The 19,523-nt window shown below is 37.5% G+C and overlaps 2 long non-coding RNA genes across 2 annotated transcripts in view; one reads left to right on the top strand and one right to left on the bottom strand.

Annotated features, from left to right (window-relative positions):
- Window positions 1–479: 479 nt before the first annotated feature.
- Window positions 480–10,556, bottom strand: LOC306996182. The gene is made up of 3 exons (XR_013797028.1): window positions 10,466–10,556; window positions 8,259–8,481; window positions 480–1,000 (listed from the first exon to the last, which is right to left on the bottom strand). It is a non-coding gene; the product is annotated as an uncharacterized lncRNA (long non-coding RNA).
- A 283-nt stretch (window positions 10,557–10,839) lies between these two features.
- LOC306995266 overlaps window positions 10,840–19,523 on the top strand; it is an 86,446-nt gene continuing 77,762 nt past the window's right edge. Inside the window, exon 1 of the long non-coding RNA XR_013796826.1 lies at window positions 10,840–11,111. This is a non-coding gene — a long non-coding RNA (uncharacterized lncRNA). The remainder of the gene's footprint in view (window positions 11,112–19,523) is intronic.

Below are 19,523 nucleotides of genomic sequence, written 5' to 3'. Positions count from 1 at the left end.
TGTCCAATAATGGCAGACAGGAAACAAAGGAGCTGGCTAAAGTTCAGGAAGTAGTGCAGCTGTGAATAAAGTCCATTGACTGAATTTTCCAGCTATCCATGTTTTCACTGTTATACGGTAGGGGCGCTATGACACATCTTAGTACAGAATCTCCGGATCAAAACACAGGAGAAGAAGAAGCTGAAACAAGTGATAGAAGATTGCTCACTCAAATGTAAAATAACTTGATCATCAAACATTAAACAGTGTGTAAATCAAAACTGCTTAATGTTTCCAAATGAAATGAAGCGTAAAATGACTGTGAAGCTTTGGGGTAGTTGGACTTGATCTACTCCATCTGTGTTTTGATCATCGTTCTGAAACTGATCAAGGCTACTAAACTAGTAGTTTACTGAGAGTATACTTCAAAGTGTACTTTCATAAACTAAAAATTTGCTACAAGTATTAAAATAGTAACCTACTAGTATACCCATAAGTTCACTTGCAGTACAAATGAGAATGATTTTACTACTGTTACAGTACACTTAAACATATACTTTTATATAAAAGTGGGCCAATTTAGTTCCAAGCGGTATTAAAATAGTGCACTTACAAGTTTAATACTAGTACATATTGAATTAAGTATACTTACTGCATAATGTATACTTAAAAATATATTTGAACATCACTTAAGTATACTTCATAAAATTAACTTGAAGTATACTTCTTTTTCGTAAGGGAAGGAGACAAAATGCAAATGGATATGAGGTTCTTGTCACAATAGAAGAGGGCAGACACGAGGATGGAATCAACAAGACTTTGATGCTGAAAAACTTCAGAGATCAACGGAACTCAGGAACACAAGGCAGCGTAAAGAATCCACAAAGGTAACTTAGCTTGGTAATCAGTCTTTGTATCTGATTTGCAGGTCCATGGACAGAAGAGAATCCAGAGGCTGCCGGACAGGCGAAGGTGACAAAGATAACTGGCGGACCAGGTTGGCAGGTAGTCAGGCGAGTCACTGTAGGGACGAGACCAGACAATGGTGTGAGTGTAAGAGTGGCTTATGTAGCAGTTCGTAATTGATGACAGTAGGTGCAGGTGGTTAGTATTCCGGAGAACTGGAAGTGGGAGGAGCTGAGGAGTCTGGTGCTGAGGGATTAGGTGGAATTGTGACAGTTTTAATGTACAGTATGCCTTTAAACAGTAAAGAAACATGTACACTGATATTACATATAGCTCAATTCCATTTTGACTTGATCTTAGAGACAGTGTAATTTTGAGAACACCCAGAAGACCTTTCGATCACCATACACATTTATTCATACTCCATCAGATATAGTGTCTGTCCTGAGGTCTTTTAAGACTTAAGAGGAGTTCACTATCTTAGGCCAACTTACCCTAAATCTCACCGTCTTGCACTCACATTTGATTCTTCTGTTTTCCTAATATTAAGGCCTAAAACTTTATCTCAAGAGCCCTTTTTTTTTAGCCCACCTGTCTTTGCTCTTCGTTTCCCCATCTTTTTCCAACTCTCTTTTAAAATTGATGACTACTTCTTTCCTACTTCACTGCTTTTTAATTTCCCTTATGCTTTCGCTGTCTTTTATCTGCGTTCCTCCTGTGTTTTGCTTAGAGGTCTTCCAGGCTCTGCTCCAGACTTGTGTAACAGTGCAGGTTCTTTTTTGATTTACTGCACAGGTGTTCAGAGACACTTCGCCGGCAGGTTTCGCTCATAAAATAACAGCAAGAACACATTTTGATGGGGGAGAGAAATAAAAAAGGGAAAGGGAGAGATATTGAGACAGGAAGGTTAGCTAGAAGACGAGAAGGTTTAAGTAAATGCTGAAACAGTTCAAATCATCCGAATATCTGACCCTAAGATCCTATATAGTGATTAAATCAAATGATAACTGATCTATTATACATCAGATAATTTGGGAACTATTTGAAAATGATCTAATGTTGTGCTGTAAGTTGTCCCGCCTCCTTCTTCCCATAACAACAAACTTTGCTACAGCTCCCATCACAAAAAAAAAAAAAAAAATACTAAGCAGCTCAACTGTCAATGATAATAAGAAATGTTTCTTGAGCACCAAATCAGCATATTAGAATGATTTTTGAAGGATCATGTGACACTGAACTCTATTGAAATATAAAAAAGTGAAATTTTAATAATATTTCGCAATAAGACTGTTTTCACTGTATTTTTGATCAAATAAATGCAGCCTTGGTGAGCATAATGGACTTCTTTCACAAACTTTAATAAATCTTACCAACCACAAACATCTGAAAGGTAGAGCATGTTCTTGCGTTTTAGCTCTCCAGCGGTTTGTTCTATGTTTGATTTTGTCAAGTTCACAGTTGTTTTTAAGTTTAATCAAATCCCCATTTTGTTTTCAGCTTATCTTCCTGCTTTTTGAGTGCTGAGGAATTGCACCTGTAGTTTGAAAGCTGCAAGGGCTAATGCCCACTTGTCCAGGTTATTGGACTCAGTTAAAGACGATTGATGTGAATGCTTTCCAAACTGCATGCAATCATGTAAATGAATCCCAACGAACCCTGCATGACTATTTAGACAAAAGAGTCTCTTCAGCAGCAGACTGAATGTAACACATTGCCAGAAAGAGAAAAACAGGCAAACATTTGTTCCAACAGCCATCAGGCTCAGCTATGTATCCCCCAGCCAGCAAAACAAAATCAGACCAATTGGTGGCTGTTGAATATGGACTCTGTAACTATTTAGTCATTGTCATAAAAATAAGTCAAGGCTATCAGGAACTAATAGAAGTTTCCTACTATTATGGTACTCGCAAACTATGAAATGCCAATTATCAAATAGACATTGTGTCTTATTGTATTAATTTAGTCTTTGGCTTCAGCCTCTCACACTTGAAGATTCCCTTATATGCACATGGTTTACAATCTATAAAAATCTCAGTCCAGGAATTGATGTGGTCGGCCACATAAGGCCCTTTTACAATCATTCCATAAGCCTTTTCTTCAGCCAGTTTCTCCTTTAATTGAAATACTGGGGCTATAATTCTTAACTATTCTGTGTGTGGAGAGGATATTTAAAAAAAAAAGTAATTCCTTCAGATCGGACTGTTGCAGTTAGCCAAACTTGCCATGTAGAATTAAATTCAGCACGTGTGTGGAGGCTGTAAACATAGGGCCTGTTTGTTATTATACCACCCATTGGAGATCCCACAGCGGGCTATTGTAAACAAACATCCATGCTCCTCAGGGGGCACATGCTTTCACACATAGCTTAAAGCTATCACACTTAAAAGAATCGCCCAAAAGTGAAGTCATTGTTTATAGACTTAATTACCTGTTATATCAGATTTACATGGAGCTTTACTTCAACATGCTTGACTGTAATGCATCAAAAACGTGATTGTTTGAAAGTACGTGACTGGCAAAACAAAATTCAAAACACCTTTTCAAACACGGTTGAGTTTAATCATCTCATCGTTTAATCATCATGGCTCAAGATCACCTATTTCATTTCTGTTTTTGTGCATGTTCATATCCTTAGATTTGGTTGCATGTTCAAATGAGAAAAAAAAGGTGTACATAATATATTAGTGCAAATTTACCGTAATAAGGTAAAAACTTTAAAATGGGCAAACATGACAGCTAGAGTGATAATTTTTTACAAGTCACATTTTATTGAATAAAGATGACTAACCTCTTTAGATGAAGAGTTTAGATTCAATTTGTTTGGTAAATAACATTTAATTTTATAACAGCACAGCTGTTTATGACCATATCCCTTTCATGTGGCTTAAAATACAGACAACCATGTGAGCCAGTCATAGGTGAAGTCACAGTTATTCCCAGTAGAATAAGAAAAAGCTCCCTCTTTTTTTAAGTGATACCATGTTTTGCATATTAGTGATATGAGCAATCATGACTTTTTTATTTTATTTTCATTTGTTCAATAATTATGGAATTCCACTAACAATTTTTTTGCGGGTGTGGTCTTCGGGGCACGTTCCGGCTCAGTGGAAAGAAGGAATCATAATGGTGTTGTTCAAGGTAAAGGGACCAATGAATGAATGTTACAGTAATAGACCCATTACACTTTTTTCACTCTCGGCGCCACCCTCAACAATCGGGATTTACCCCGGGAAGATCTAAACATGACGCCATCCTTGCTCTCAGGCTTCTATCTGAAATACACCGCGAGTTCAACCATCCACTCATAATAGCCTGCCGAGGGTTAAGTCACAGTTCAGCTCACGTAGTACGCCGTTCGTGGTTCGACTGGTTGAGACTGTTTTCCAAAGATGGCTCCTACCTGTATACGCGAAATGTACTGTCTTTATAAAGTATCTTCTTATTAAAGGGATAGTTCACTTTAAAATTAAAATTCTGTCATCATTTACTCACCCTCAAGTTGTTTCAAACCTGTATTAATTTATTTCTTCTGCTGAACACAAAGGAAGATATTTTGAAGAATGTCGTCAACCAAACAGTAGACCGTACCCATTGACTTCCATAGTAGGAATAAAAATACTATGGCAGTCAATGGGAACAGTCTACTGTTTGGTTACCGACATTCTTCAAAATATCTCTTTGATATTTCTCTATATCTCTATTTCTTTGTGTTCAGCAGAAGAAATAAATTAATACAGGTTTGAAGCAACTTGAGGGTGAGTAAATGATGACAGAATTTTAATTTTTAAAGTGAACTATCCCTTTAAACTGTCTGTACACTTACAAAGTTCTCAATGCTACGGTTTGCATGTAGGGACCCTCATTATGCTACTGTGTTAGTGTGGGGCTAGTCTCAGCCTCAGACGTCACGCCCACAGAACGTTGGCTAAACGTCTGATGCATATGGTACACTTAACTGGAAACACTTCAGGAATGTCGAAGTCGGATTTCCGGGGGGCGCGAGTGTCGCGTTTATTTTCGGTCCGCCGGGAAACAAAGCGCAGACGTGTGATTGCGGAAGAAAAACTGTTGTGTTTACATGAATGACAATGAGCATTTATCAAGATCAGCTAAACGTAGGATTCTCAAAAGTATGCGAGGTTCACGGCATAGACTCTTTAAGAGATGTCCAGGAGTTTTGTTTGAGGCACTTAGTGGAGACTTGTTGCACGCCGGTCTGTTGTTGTGGGGACATTTCCACGCACCGAAACGTGACGCTGAACGAAACGAACTGTAATTGGTTGTTTGACATGTCGGTTAAACGGCCTTATGGGCAGGCCTTGGCCAAAGAAAGCTGCTATGAATTCCAGACCTTCAGCCGTCAGTCTGAAGGTCTGGCTACGCGAGACTAGTGTGGGGCTATTTTGAGCCTTGTTAGTGGTATTAACTAGCTATATCTTTTTACTTATTCTATGCCCCATATAAGCTAATCAGTTTTTAGAGATAAAACTGGGTACATTCGATTATCATGAAAACACATCCCAGAGAACGGTCGACTCGGTACCCATGTGTTATTAACCCCTAGGTTAATTTTGCACCGGAATTGTCCTTTAAGGCTCATTTGACTCAGTGGACCGTCAAGGACTGTGGAGCGTATTGAGGAGCATCAGCATCCCAACTTTCCTGCTAGATCTCATCAAGGACCTTCATTCAGGCACCATTGCCAAAGTGAGGGTCATTGGTACACTCTCAGAGGAGATTACAACCACCTCTGGAGTCAGGCAGGGCTGCGTTCTGGCTCCAGCACTTTCCATTGACTGGATCCTTGAGCGATTAGCATCAAGGAATGGTATGAAGCAGCCAGAATATGACTTCACTGATCTTGACTACGCGGATGATGTCGCATTGTTAGAGGAGTCTATCAAAACTGGCAACATCCCTTGAGCATCTCGAGTTGGAGGCTTTTTATCACCTGAGCCTACATGCATCATGTCAAAAAAACAAACTGCAGAGCCTCGTTAGCAGAACCAATATCGGGAACATCATTGTCAGGGGTCAGCAGGAGGAAAATGCCACAGTTCAAATATTTGGGCTGTGCACGGCTGATATCTTACGCCAAATCAGTCTGGCTGCTTCAGCAATGAGGTCTTTTCAGACCCACTGGCATCAGCAGAGGATCCAGCTTAGTACAAATCTCCGGTTCTATTCCACGTGTGTGCTGGCAATCCTCCTGTACAGTTCCGAGACTTGGACTCTTCAATCGTAAGACACAAAAAGGCTACAGTCGTTTCGGAAACCCGAGTTCGATTCCCAGCTTAAGGTCCTTTGCCGATCATGTTTCACTCTCTCTAGACCCCATGTTTTCCTGTCAAAATCTCTACTGCCCTATCCAATAAAGGCACAAAAAGTCCAAAAACATAACTAAAAGACAAACAAAATCCTGGATGTTCGTTGGTTCGACCTCATAACAAATGTTGCTGTCACATTGCGTTCTGGTCTGTCAACAGTCACTGACATAATCAGTCATCCTCGCACAGCTCGGTTCGGACATGTGCCTCGGTAGGAAAGTCATAGTCCTGCCCATGGCGCACTTGCCTGTGCTGTTGCCCGCTGTACTGAAAGACACGCTCCTAACGTTTGGAGAAGACCACCTGGTCACCCATGTCGAACATGGAACTGATTGGCGACAGTCCCATTTCCTCCCTTCTACATTAATGGAAACTCACCATCGGTCATGGTCATTCATCTCGCATGTTGAGATCGTTTCTACAAGCCACCGCTGCTCAGGCGACTTGATAATGATGACTGTTTTGTCCACTTATGTTAGTACACTAATACACAAGTCTGGGAAATAGTGGTGACTTTTAGAGTTATTTTTGTTTTTTGCTTATTTCTTGGGACCTGACATTCACTTAATACTCTGAACCACTTTATTTATAAAGATATTGAACAAATCAAGAAGTCCTAACAAATTAGTTCACGTGATTTCACTGTGTTAGACCATGCGTTTTTTTTGCCCCATCAAAGGACTGATAATGTCCAATTCTTTACTATCTGGGTTGAATTTCAATGTCACCCCCTTCAGGTTTGTGTGAGACTAAAATCACAAGAGAATAACATGTCTTTTCAAAACGTTCTCTCCTTCACTCACACACACAATCTCTCTCTCTTTCTAACCTTAACAGCTGTTCCCAGGCCCTTAGCTCTTATGTAAAAAGCTGTGAGGCTGAATTTAATGGTCAACATTTCCTGTTCATGTTCTTCAGCACAAATTATTTTGAAATGCGTCTGACAAAGGATATGATGTTTTGATGAATTTCAGAGAAACTTGATAACTGGAAAAACTAGCAGGCTCAGTTCTCATCTATTTTATATTTTTCACTCTCATTATTTTAGAAAATGTCTGTTATCTATCAACACTGATTATATTCACTGCAATTTCCCAATGACATCACAATTGCTTATGAAACCAACCGTTTTTTTTTTTTCATGTCTGGACAGAAATTTACTCTCACTGAAAAAGTTATTTTAATGGATACAGAATTAAGTCCACACAAGGTTAAGTTTTAGTTCTTTTGAAGTCTTTTTGTCATGATTTAATGACTTTTCCCAAATTTGATGTGTAATATATTTATTTTGCTAAAATGTATTGGAATGTGTGTCTTGCTGATGTTTCTCAGTGTGAACAGCTCTTTCTTTTCATCATGTCTTTATTGTTGCTTGTATTCATACAGTGTGTTTGTTGCAATAATCATTTCTCAATAAATAAACTTCTATTAAAAGACTTTGTCCAAAATAACAGTACTACATTTGTGAAAGTGTGAAAGTTTGGTATTAGCAAAATGTTGACTATTTATATCCACAATAGCAGAGCTCATTTTGTCCCAAGGCTGTAGCAGCAGGCTTTAGTTTTTGAGTTTTAAGCAGAGGTGTATCTGCCTTATGAGGATACAATGATGTAATTATTATCTCATTATTAAATTATGTTATAATCATCACACTACAGTAAGCTAATAGTTTACTTTTCATCTTCAGAATTTGGCCAGTCAGTTTTATTTGACCAAAAGAAGCCAAAGCATCAACACAACAAATAGGGCACAACGTGATTCTGTTCCAATTCAGCAATTCCAATTCAGTCATTTGGGTCGTTAATTGAAATACTCCATCCTGCAAAGTAGTTGATATATATGTGCATTAGTTGTAACTGTGTATTGATTTTTAGTTTATTTCCTGAATTTACTATCATATTAAAACAGACACTCAGCCACAGCTGTTACACAGAGCTGTTTTCCATCTAGTGTCCGGTTCAGATTAAATGTGTCTGGGGCAAATGTGATGCATATCATAAGTGTGTGGTCGATGGTGGAGTGATGACTCTATGCTGTCAATCAAACCTGGAGCTTTGTGTCTGGGTGGGGTTTCCCCCTTGGGTCCCCTCTGGTGCAGAACAGGCCGGCTTCCAATCTGGCCCTGAGGTTTCAGCAAGGCGTGATCCCTGAGAGTTCCTGTGGTTTTACTATTTTATTGCCAGACCAGAGGAACGTGAGAGAGTGCAGCAGGAAAAGAGATGTCTATGATGTCCTGGCAAAATGAATATGAAGGACTGCCAGAATAATTCTGTAAAAAATGACAGTAACAATATAAACATATTTAGAGAACAACCTGTAAACTTCACAATTTAAAACTCTTATTTACAAAATAATAATCAATTAAATTTTAAACCAGTAAATCCACTCTCCTACAAAAATCTGTTTTCCACCTTTACCATACTGACAACCACCATAATAACAGTAATAATAGGGTATAGGGTGTCAGGGTTCTGTCTCTTCTGTTTAGTCCATTTCTTGGTTTTGTGACAGAGCCCTGACACTCCTGTTTTGTCTTGTCTATGTGCCTTGTTTCATGTATTGTCTTGTGCTGTGTAGCACGCAGCTTGTGTTTACACTAGCTGTGTGCTTTCATGTTGTCATGTTTTGTGTAAACATATAACTTATGAGTGTTTTCATTAGCTGGGTGACATGTCTCGTTTTGTGTGAGCACATGGCTGGTGATTGGTTTTACTGGCCATGTGCTTGTGTTCTAGTCCTGTTTGTTGTGAGCACATGGCTTGACGTGTTTCCTTGTGCCATGTGCTCTCCTATCAATTGTCTAACCCTGCCCACCTTGTTACCTGATTATTGATTAATTTGCCCCACCTGTCCTCCCTCATTACCTGCTTTGTTTGCAGTCCTGTGCTGGTTCGTTGTCGTTTTGCATGTTGAATGTATGTTATGTGTCTGTCTAGCCTAGCCAAGTCAAGTTATGTTTTTGCTTTATTTTTTATTAATAAAATATCCTTCTTCATGCAATTGAGTCCTCGCTTCATCTCCTCAACCCCCACACCTGACAGAGGGTTAACAGCCACAAGTTCATCATAAAGTTAGGGCGTACCTGCCATGCTCCAGCAACGTACCACTAAAACGTCGCCACGAGGAATACAGGAATCACAAAGTTACATCGCTGGAACATTATTTGGCATGCAGCTGCGAATAATATGGTCCTTCGAGGTAACGTCCTCACAACATGCCAGTTTGGTCATTGAGACGTACTCGTCACGTTCTAGTGACATACAGCTATAATGTCGCCACGACTATTATGGAAATCACAAAGTTACGCCGCTGAAACGTTATTTGGTACGTCACTATGATGGATATGGGCCGGTTATGTCTTCACAAGTAACTGTGTTAGCTGGGTAGTATATAAATATCAACATTGTAAAATTACTCAACTTTTCTAAAACTGGTGTTCCCAGCATGCACTGGGCCTTGAATAATTAATTACGTTGATTTATCACTGTTTTCCAGCTGTATTTACACTGTTTTATCATTGCTTTTGTTGTTAGGATTAGTAACTTGCCATTTTGTGACATCTGGAGTTCATTTTCTACTCAAAATGACACATTCAAACACAAAAACGATCCATCAAATGTTACTGTTATTGTGTATTATCTACCAAGTATATGGTCTCTGCGTTCACATGACGTTTTAATTCTGAAATGTATATGGTGTCTCACACAATATCTAATGTATTAATTACTTAACTGTTTCTAACTAAATCATATACTTTAAAAGTGTGATTTAGTTCAATGTTATTTTGTTTGAGTGAAATGTATTGCAAAGGAAACTTCAACTAATTGGATATTACTCAACATTTTACTAGCCAATTTAAAATTACTTATTTTCTTTACTTTCACTTAATTTAGTTAAGTAGGCCTAGAGTTTACTTAATTACATTTGTGAAATTTACTTAAATATGTGTGTGAAATTTATATAAAAAAATATTTGTGCAAAACCTTGCCACTTGTTTTTGTTTTTTTTCAGTGTAGGCTACATAATAGAAAAATGATAGGCCTATAATTGGGTCTTTAGATCACCAGATGCAATGTAAGGCCTACACAATCACGTTACAACACCACCAAAATCAATCAATTCTCATTGCGACCCATTTAACGGAATATTATAGTTAAAACAATCTGAACCGCTACAATGACAAAATAACACTGACAACTGCGACTAATTATCAAACCTTTTAAATCACGAGCAAAATATTTAATCGTACGTACCTTAGCCTCAGTAGAGCTGCTTCTCTTCGATGAGTGAAACCACCTCAGCATAAGGTCCTTTTAATACCTGACCTCGCGTTGTCAATCAATCACGTTTACACTGCCTCCGTCAAAAAAAAAAAAAAAAAAAAATCGGGTCGCGTTCGATTTTCTGCGTTTTTCGCATCCGTAGCAAGCACTATGTTGACAATTCAGAGCATGACGAATATGAAAAAAGACATTCGTCTCCGAATTCAAACGACCAATCAAAATTCGACTTTGCCTAGTATTGCTATTAGCTTAATATGCACTCTAGGAAGAAAATGCTATTGGCAAATGTGATTTTTAAATAGCATATTTTATCATTAAAATCCCTTTAACATTCATGGTGATCTGAGGGGGTGGGTCCCGGTGAGGTGGCGCCGCCTTGTTGAGTGCACTCATTCAATTTAAACAAAAATATTCCAGTAATTTTATCACCTTGCCGACTCCGAGTGTCTTTGAGAAAGCCTACACTTAAATGGATGGGGTTAAACAATGCTGGATAATGGTTGTTTCAGTTCCTATGGAAGTCTATGTAGCCTAGTGTCTATCATCTTCAGCGGCTCTGATCGTCATCTTTTACCATTTTCGAGGTAACGTTAGGCTAAGTTACTTCACACTTGTGGTAAGTTTGCGGCCTACGATGTTATGCTTTTAAACTAGTTTGTGACGTCAATATGTCAAATACATTGTATTATGTTAAGGCATCTTTACACATAAAAAGCGGCACAGAAACCAAATCTAAAATGGCATAAATCACAAAAATATATAATATAATATGTATAACAATGCACAGTGACGCTGCTGATTGGGTTAAGCATTTAACGTTACCGTATCTGAGAGAAATGTATATCGCGTTGATCTGTCTCTTCAAAGGAAGATTACAAAACGGCAAGTCGGCGACTCTCTGCTGTTATTTTATGGTTTACTTCACGCTGTGAGTACAGGACTCCTTTACTTCGCTGGCAGACATTTTTTTTTATTTGGCTAAAACGAGGAACTAACGTTAGCCCTATATGTTTTGTCTCCCGCTTCTTGATTCTCGCGCCGCTTGAGTTGACAGGCGTGCTTGTTAGAACCGTGTAGGGGAGCCCACTTTAATATATATATATATTAGAGAAGCCTTAACTCGGCTGTGTGAAGATGCCTTTAAGTAAGTAAAGTTGTCGTAAATCGTGATACATTTTCCTAAAGTTACCCGAACTTTTCCCAAGTTCCCAACTTGTTGTTAAGCTTGTTAGCACGGATAGCTATTAGCTAATGTCACCGTTGGTTCAGAATGAATCCGAATACTTTTGCTGAATTAAGGCGAATTTCCACTGCATCCGTATTTCTATCTGATTTTAATGTCTGTCACTGTCGAAACACATCATGCATCAAGACCCACAGTGTTTTAATGAGTGCCAAGTGTTGTGTTCGCTAGTGTAACGTTATTCAGTTTAACGTTAGATATGTAAAAGGAGTGCATTTTTTTCAACAACAATAGGTGTTTTATAAGCCCACAGAACCCCCTAAAACTAAAAGGATTACATTATGTCAGATGTCACCTTTTTGACCTCTTGTGTGTTTGCAGGTATTATTGCAGTTTTTCACCTATATGAAGAATGTAAAATGACACTTTTTTTTTTAAACAAAAAAGCTTGTTGAAATGCTCTACTTGAAAAAATATGCATTGCATTTTAATGCATTGTATTTTTAGGGCTTGCATTTTTATGGGCTGAAAATCAACATGGTTGTATTTAATCTGTGAATATTTCAGTACAAAACATTTAACACACGTTTTCATTTAAAAAAATTCAATAATCCATATTCACCTTTCAGATTTCACTTCCAAAATATTAATTTGGTTTAAATATACAACCTATAATATTCGACTGGCCATTTTCGGTCCATTTTATTTTGCTTTACAAATTGCTTCCACAAATTCAGTGGATCTCTGAAACTCGTTCTCGGTAGCGAGTGTAAACATCACATCCTTTGATTTTCCCAGCAAAAACATCCTCCACATAAAAATAAGTCTGACAGGCTTTCATAAACAACCTAGGAAGTTTGGGATGGTCTCAATAAAAAAAAAATATGAATATCGTTCTTTGCAGTCCGAATGGACGGAAGGATTTGCATTTTTGCAGCGATCTGAATCTGCGATTTGTCTTATTTTACAATTGAATTAAAATAGCTTAAAATGGGATTTGAATTTACTACAAAGCACTTTTATTATCTCATTATTAAATTATGTTATAATCATCACTCTACAGTAAGCTAATAGTTTACTTTTCATCTTCAGAATTTGGCCAGTCAGTTTTATTTGACCAAAAGATGCCAAAGCATCAACACAACAAATAGGGCACAACGTGATTCTGTTTCAATTCAGCAATTCCAATTTAAGCAAAACAGCGGAAGTCACATTATTCGTGTTGATCTACTGTTTGATGAAACTACCATAGTGGTTAAAGGGGTGGTAAAGTATGATTTCACTTTTCTAACTTTAGTTAGTGTGTAATGTTGCTGTTTGAGCATAAACAATATCTGCAAAGTTACAACGTTCAAAGCAAAGGAAGATATTTGCTTTTAAAGAAAAGGACTACAACAAACGGCTGGTAGGGACTACACGACATTCCTCCCGGGTTAGTGACATCAGCAAGCCTAAAATGTACATGAACCCTGTCCCCGGGAACACGCAGTCCATGTTGAGAAGAGGAAAAGTTGTTGTATAAGACTACATTTGTGAGTCAGCTCAAACTTTAGCATCCATCTTTTCACATCCAATCGAAAGTCACTCTGTGTGCATCTCGCAACAATTCAATACGAGCGATTTATAGATTACTATGACAGAATATCCTAATTGAAGATAGTTAACTCCACATCAGCAACATAAATTAATCAACTAACCATTCAGAGACGTCCTGTTGCATTCTACATGTTGTCACTTGAGTCTCGCATCTTTGTCTGACTTAACATTAAAGGCAGAACAGTTTCTGTTACACACACGCACTCTGGGGACATCAGAGATATATTTTACATCTTGTGAAAATGGCATTTTACCACCCCTTTAAATTAAGTGCCATCTACAGGCCTATTATTCAATTAAAATTTATTTGTATAACGCTTTTCACAATACATATTGTTTCAAAGCAGCTTTACAGACAATGCATTCAGAAATGTACATAGAAAAATACAGTTAGTTAATCATGTATTAATTTAGGGCATAACTAGGGATGCAAATTATCGATTAATTCATTAATCATTAATTGATTGACCTTATCGATCGATTAGCCTAACGATTAACTGATAAGCAGCTATTTTCCTGAGAATGTACATTTTTCACGGTATCAATAGTGTCTTTAACATAAAAAGCTAAATATTGCTTATACTGTATACTGAACAAAAATGCATGTTATATTGCTCAAATTATGTTTTATTGTAACAGTTGGGATACGGTACAGAATGGCATTTATGTAGTTTAACAAAATAAATTATGCACAGAAAATTTAAATACATAAAAAATAATTGTGCACTGGCTCACCTGTTGCAAACATTAAGCAACATAAAATAAATGTTAAATAAAAATCTATATGGGTAGGCTTAGCCTAAACTATATTAAGTCTACATATAATAATCTATCTGGTAAACTACTTGAAAAACTTGAAACATTAGGAGCAGCACTTATTGATGCTTGGTCTGAGAAAGGTAACAGTAAGATTACTAGACCTGGAAACTTCAAATATAGAACTGAAGGGATGTCAATTTTCACGAATTCCCATGATCGATCGTAATTTAAATTAACGATGAATGGCTTAGAATGGCTTTTAATCCAAATAAAGGGCTAGTAGGATTGTAAAATGTTTCGATGTGAATAATAATTAAATTAAATTAATTAATTAATAATCAAATATAACGACTAATAATACAACGTGTCACCAACGCCGCCTCAGATGCGTGCTTGCAGTGTGTTACGTTAGACGTGCACTGAAACGCACTGAAAACGGCAACTAAACCCAATGAATTCACAACGATTTAATAAAATAGTGTTCTGATGTTATGTAATATGACAGTCCCAAATTATTCATCGTTATTATTAGTCGTGCATTGCTGCTTGAGCGGCGCGCGCTGAATGAATAACCGTTGAGCACTTTGCTAGCGCGTTATTTAACTCAAAGAAGCGCAACCTATATGAGATTAGTCAGATATATACAAAATAAACATGATATTACAAATTATATCTGCACAAAATGACGTGAATGCACAAGTGAACTTGAGTTACGTGCCATTCAGAATGACTCATGTTGTGGACGCGCTCTTCCTGGAACAACGCGACACGGCAACTAAACCCAAATACTTCACAATGTTTTATTACACTATTGTTCTCTTTATAAATGTTATGTAATATGACAGTCCCAATAGTCATTATTAGTCGTGCATTGCCGTTTGAACTGCGCGCGCTAAAAGCCCCAATATGAGATAAATCAGATATAGATAGGCGTACACATAATAAACTATTACAACTTACATTTGCACAAAACAAAAGGCTGCGAATGCACACGAAAACTTATAGTCATGATGAAGGTGTAAAATAGTCCCAAACATAACTCTGACGCGCTCGCTTGTGTTTCGCGGTTGAGCAGCACGCACGCGCATGAACCTGCTTAATCGATGATCGATAAGTTTGATCGATTAATGTATTATCGACAATTAATCGATCGTCGATTAATCGTTTGCATCCCTAGGCATAACATATCGCCGGCGTTGGGTCGTCTCTTCACAGGCGTCGAGTCGTCTCTTCACAGGCGTTGGGGCATCTGAAGACTGGCGTCCCGAGATAACCACAAAAAAGGCAGATGGGAAATAATTAGCGTAGCTGCTGTTAATAATATGAATGCATTTGATCTGATTTAACTGTAGTATAAAAGGTATGAGATGCATTATGTGAATGCTTGGCTAAAGAGATGCGTCTTTAATCTAGTTTTAAACTGGGAGAGCGAGTTTGAGCCTCGGACAATATCAGAAAGGCTATTCCAGAGTTTAGGAGCTAGATGTGAAAACGCCCTCCCTCCATTAGTGGACTTAGTTATCCTAGGTACGACCAGAAGCCTCGAATTTAGCGATCTTAAAGAGCGCGATGGATTATATGGCGATAGAAGATCTCTTAAATACACAGGAGCTAAACCATTTAGGGCTTTATAAGTCAGTATAACAATACTTTGTAATTGATACGGAACTTAATAGGTAACCAGTGTAGAGATGATAAAATTGGTGTTATATGATCATATTTTCTTGACCTAGTAAGAACTCTAGCAGCTGCATTTTGGACTAACTGTAGCTTGTTTACGGAGGATGCAGGACAACCAGCTAATAAAGCATTACAGTAATCTAGTCTCGAGGTCATGAATGCATGAACTAACTTTTCTGCATCAGAAACAGAGAGCATGTTACGTAGCTTAGCAATGTTTCTAAGGTGGAAAAAGGCTGTTCTTGTGACATTTGAAATATGATTTTCAAAAGACAAGTTGCGGTCTAGTATGACACCCAGGTCTTTTACTGTAGAGGATAAAGTAACAGGACGTCCTTCTAGATTAAGGTTGTATTGTAAGAGGTTTTGTGAGCAGTTTTTTGGACCAATCAGTAATACCTCCGTTTTATCTGAATTTAATAGAAGAAAATTACACGTCATCCAATATTTTATATCTTTAACGCACTCTGTCATTTTAGATAATTTAGTGTTATCATCTGGTTGTGATGAAATATATAATTGAGTGTCATCAGCATAACAGTGGAAACTTATTCCATATTTTCTTATAATATTACCAAGTGGCAGCATATAAATTGAGAATAGCAGAGGGCCTAATACAGATCCTTGCGGCAATCCATAATTTACTGACGTTATCTTTGATTTTTCCCCATTTAAATGGAAAAAATGGTAACGGTCTGATAGGTACGATCTAAACCAGCTTAATGCCTGTCCCTGAACACCAGTGTAATTTTGAAGTCGATTTAAGAGTATTTTATGATCTTTGTGTCGAACGCAGCACTAAGATCGAGTAAAACTAGTATTGAGATACAGCCTTGGTCAGAAGCTACAGATGGTACTCAACCAGAATGAGACTTTTACCGCCGCCGTTCCCGCGGCGGTAAAATTGCGGGGGTGTATTTGCTGCATTTGACCGCTAAGAGGCGCTACAATCGCAGACTTTGAAAAGTGTCAGTTTATTCTCTCTATTGCGTAATCTGCCGCCGCGCCGCATTGAGAGTGTTTGAAATGTGGTAAAACAGATCAATTCAAGTTAAACATTTAGTTAAATGAATTCATATAATCACAAGACTGAAATTAAATGTAGGCCTAATACATTTAATAAATAATGAAAACATTTCAACACAAAACATTGCAATAGAAAAATATTAGGCTACATCAATGAGGCTTTGCAAGAGCAACGACTTATCAGCTGACCGACGGTAGCGCAATGGACAACGCAACAGCACGAGCTTCATGGAGCTTCAAACGATTCGAGATCGAATCTCATTAGCTTTGGCTGACAGCGTTAAATGTTTTACCATTCTTGATGCTTAGATAGGTAACTGTTTATTGAAGTCAAGCGTTTTGTTTAATTATCAATGGCACATTACAACATACATTTGCTAGATTCCAGTAGAGCCGCTGCACAGACGACAAACCTGATGAAGGAAGATTATCAGCCGATCGCGTCAGAAAATGAAAATGACGAAGCTATCTTTAATCTGCAAAATTATTGTTTTGTGAATCATCCACGAAATTGAGATGACTGACATTGATACCCGCCATAGCAAAGGAAGAAATTTTTAAAAACAGATCCTGGACATTTCAAGGTTTAAATAAAGTGTCGGGGGCAGTTTATTTATTTAAAACAGGGTTGCATCGAGTTGGAGTTTATTAAGTAAGAAACAGAATCTTATTCTTGCGACATTTTAAATCTGTATTGCCAAATAAATTGCAGCTAAATAAACAATTAAAACAGTAGGCTAGTCTACAAAACGAAAATAGTTCAAAGCAACATAAATTAAGATTTTCTTTGCTTCTCTCTCGCGCTGGAACTCTTTTATTTTAGTTTATTTAGTCTCCCTGCACTGCGCGCGCCGGGTCTCTCTCGACATTAAACAAGATTTCAGGGTAAACCCCCATTATACAGCTGATAATAGGCTACTGATGTCGCTGTGTGTCATCCATACAAATCACGGAAAAAAAAACTGTAACAAATGATTGAGTCTTGCTTCAAACAGAATGCCTGGTTGAATTCACCGTACAATAAAACGAGGTGGATCGCGAATAAGCGCTCTGCTGCTTATCGCATTCGTTTAGTTGGCAAGAACGCGTTTCGTCGATAGTTCATGCCAGATTGTTGACAAACACACTGCTCAAACGTGTTAAAATTCTACAAAACCAGTTGAAACAAATGGATTGAACACTTCAACTGAAAGTGTGTGTGAAACCTCTTTAAATACAATACATAAAACTACAATAGCTATTTATAATTTAAGGGCCTACATTTGGACACATCGAGAGATTTATCTTTAAAAGCTCGCTCTGCATATGAAAGACAGTACATTTAACACCTCCTGAACCACCAACCCCCCACAGGCGATCTGAGTCTGAGACCGACTTAAGACAAAGAGAAGTCGCAATTCACACTAGATATTAGCATTAGGCTAGTAAAGTGTTGATAATGAAATAATTTAATTATTTAGGCTATGTAGGCTAATGTTTCTGTCATAAAAGTTTATTAATAAACATTTAATTATTTCAATAATTGAAGAAATAAAACACTACCTCGGTTTTGGCCAGCTTTTTCCAAGCAAACCTAAATACAAACGCATGTTCATTTGTTCAAACGCATGTTCATTTGTTGTCATGAATACAATGTTCAACTCAATGTTAAATTCCACGGGGATCTTTGGATCCTTACAACCAGGGTGCGCGATTTGTGAATTAGCTATTATTATTATTTTTATATATAAATCTCGAACCACAGTGCTTGCTGCTGCTAAACTTAATAACATTTATAGAATAATTATGAACTTAAATGAAACAATATCGCAACATTTCGACAAATAAATTATCTGATCTATTTTTACAATTTAATTCAAGGGTGATTTAGCCTAGAGACTACATTTAATTAGCGAGATTTTCACCCTTGTCCGTTCATCATTGGGAAGCGCTCACAGCTAGTTTGAGTAGATCTTCTGCACCTCTCGGTTTCATACGGATTACCTAATCAGATAACATTTATTAAATATTTATACATTCAAAGGCTTTAGACATAGCCGATTTCTTATCGTGACTGAGCGGAGGAAAGTGGCTTTCGGTTCATTTTTGTGACGCGCAGTTCCTGGAGACAGAGACGACAGATAAACTTTTGAATAAAAGTTTGAATATGAATAAAAGTTTACAGTTTTGAACGATGTAGGCTACTCTGCTCTGATCTGTATGACTAAAAAACTACGGAGTAGCCTAAAGGGCCTAAGTTATTAGCTGTCTGTTATGAGAAAAATAAATCCAAATGAACGCGCAGCCGCGTCTGTCGAACACTAATTCAACATGCCAGAATAAAACCCGACTTTAGAACAATGGATAGCCCCACTCGGCCTGGTGTGCCAAAATACTTAATTATAAACTTCAATATTTCATTCAAAATAATCTCAAAAAGCTTTGTGACATTTTGAAAGCCGTGCATGCAAGGCACTGGAACCATGAACGTAACTGAAACTGGTTCTGATTTTATTGCATATCTTTACATTATATATTTTAAATGGTCTATTGGTGAAGTAATTTATAGCATTGGTTACTGTGGATGGAGGGGGGATTAAAATAATTCAGCAGAAGCAGGGATGTTTAGACCAGAAAGAAAATCCGTACCTTGCTTAAAACCATGTTTTACAAACTCTTTATTAGAACCAAAAAAAAAGGCAATCCTGTATTAAAAAAAATGTTTTATTTGTTTGATTGTCTGCCTTAATAACAGGCTATGACATGCATTAATAGTCTAATATAAAATCTACAATAGTCTAAGTT

The sequence above is a fragment of the Phoxinus phoxinus genome (genome assembly GCF_949152265.1).
Source record: "Phoxinus phoxinus genome assembly, chromosome: 3".
NCBI classification, from domain to species: domain Eukaryota; kingdom Metazoa; phylum Chordata; class Actinopteri; order Cypriniformes; family Leuciscidae; genus Phoxinus; species Phoxinus phoxinus.
This window is presented reverse-complemented; position numbering and strand designations above follow the sequence as displayed.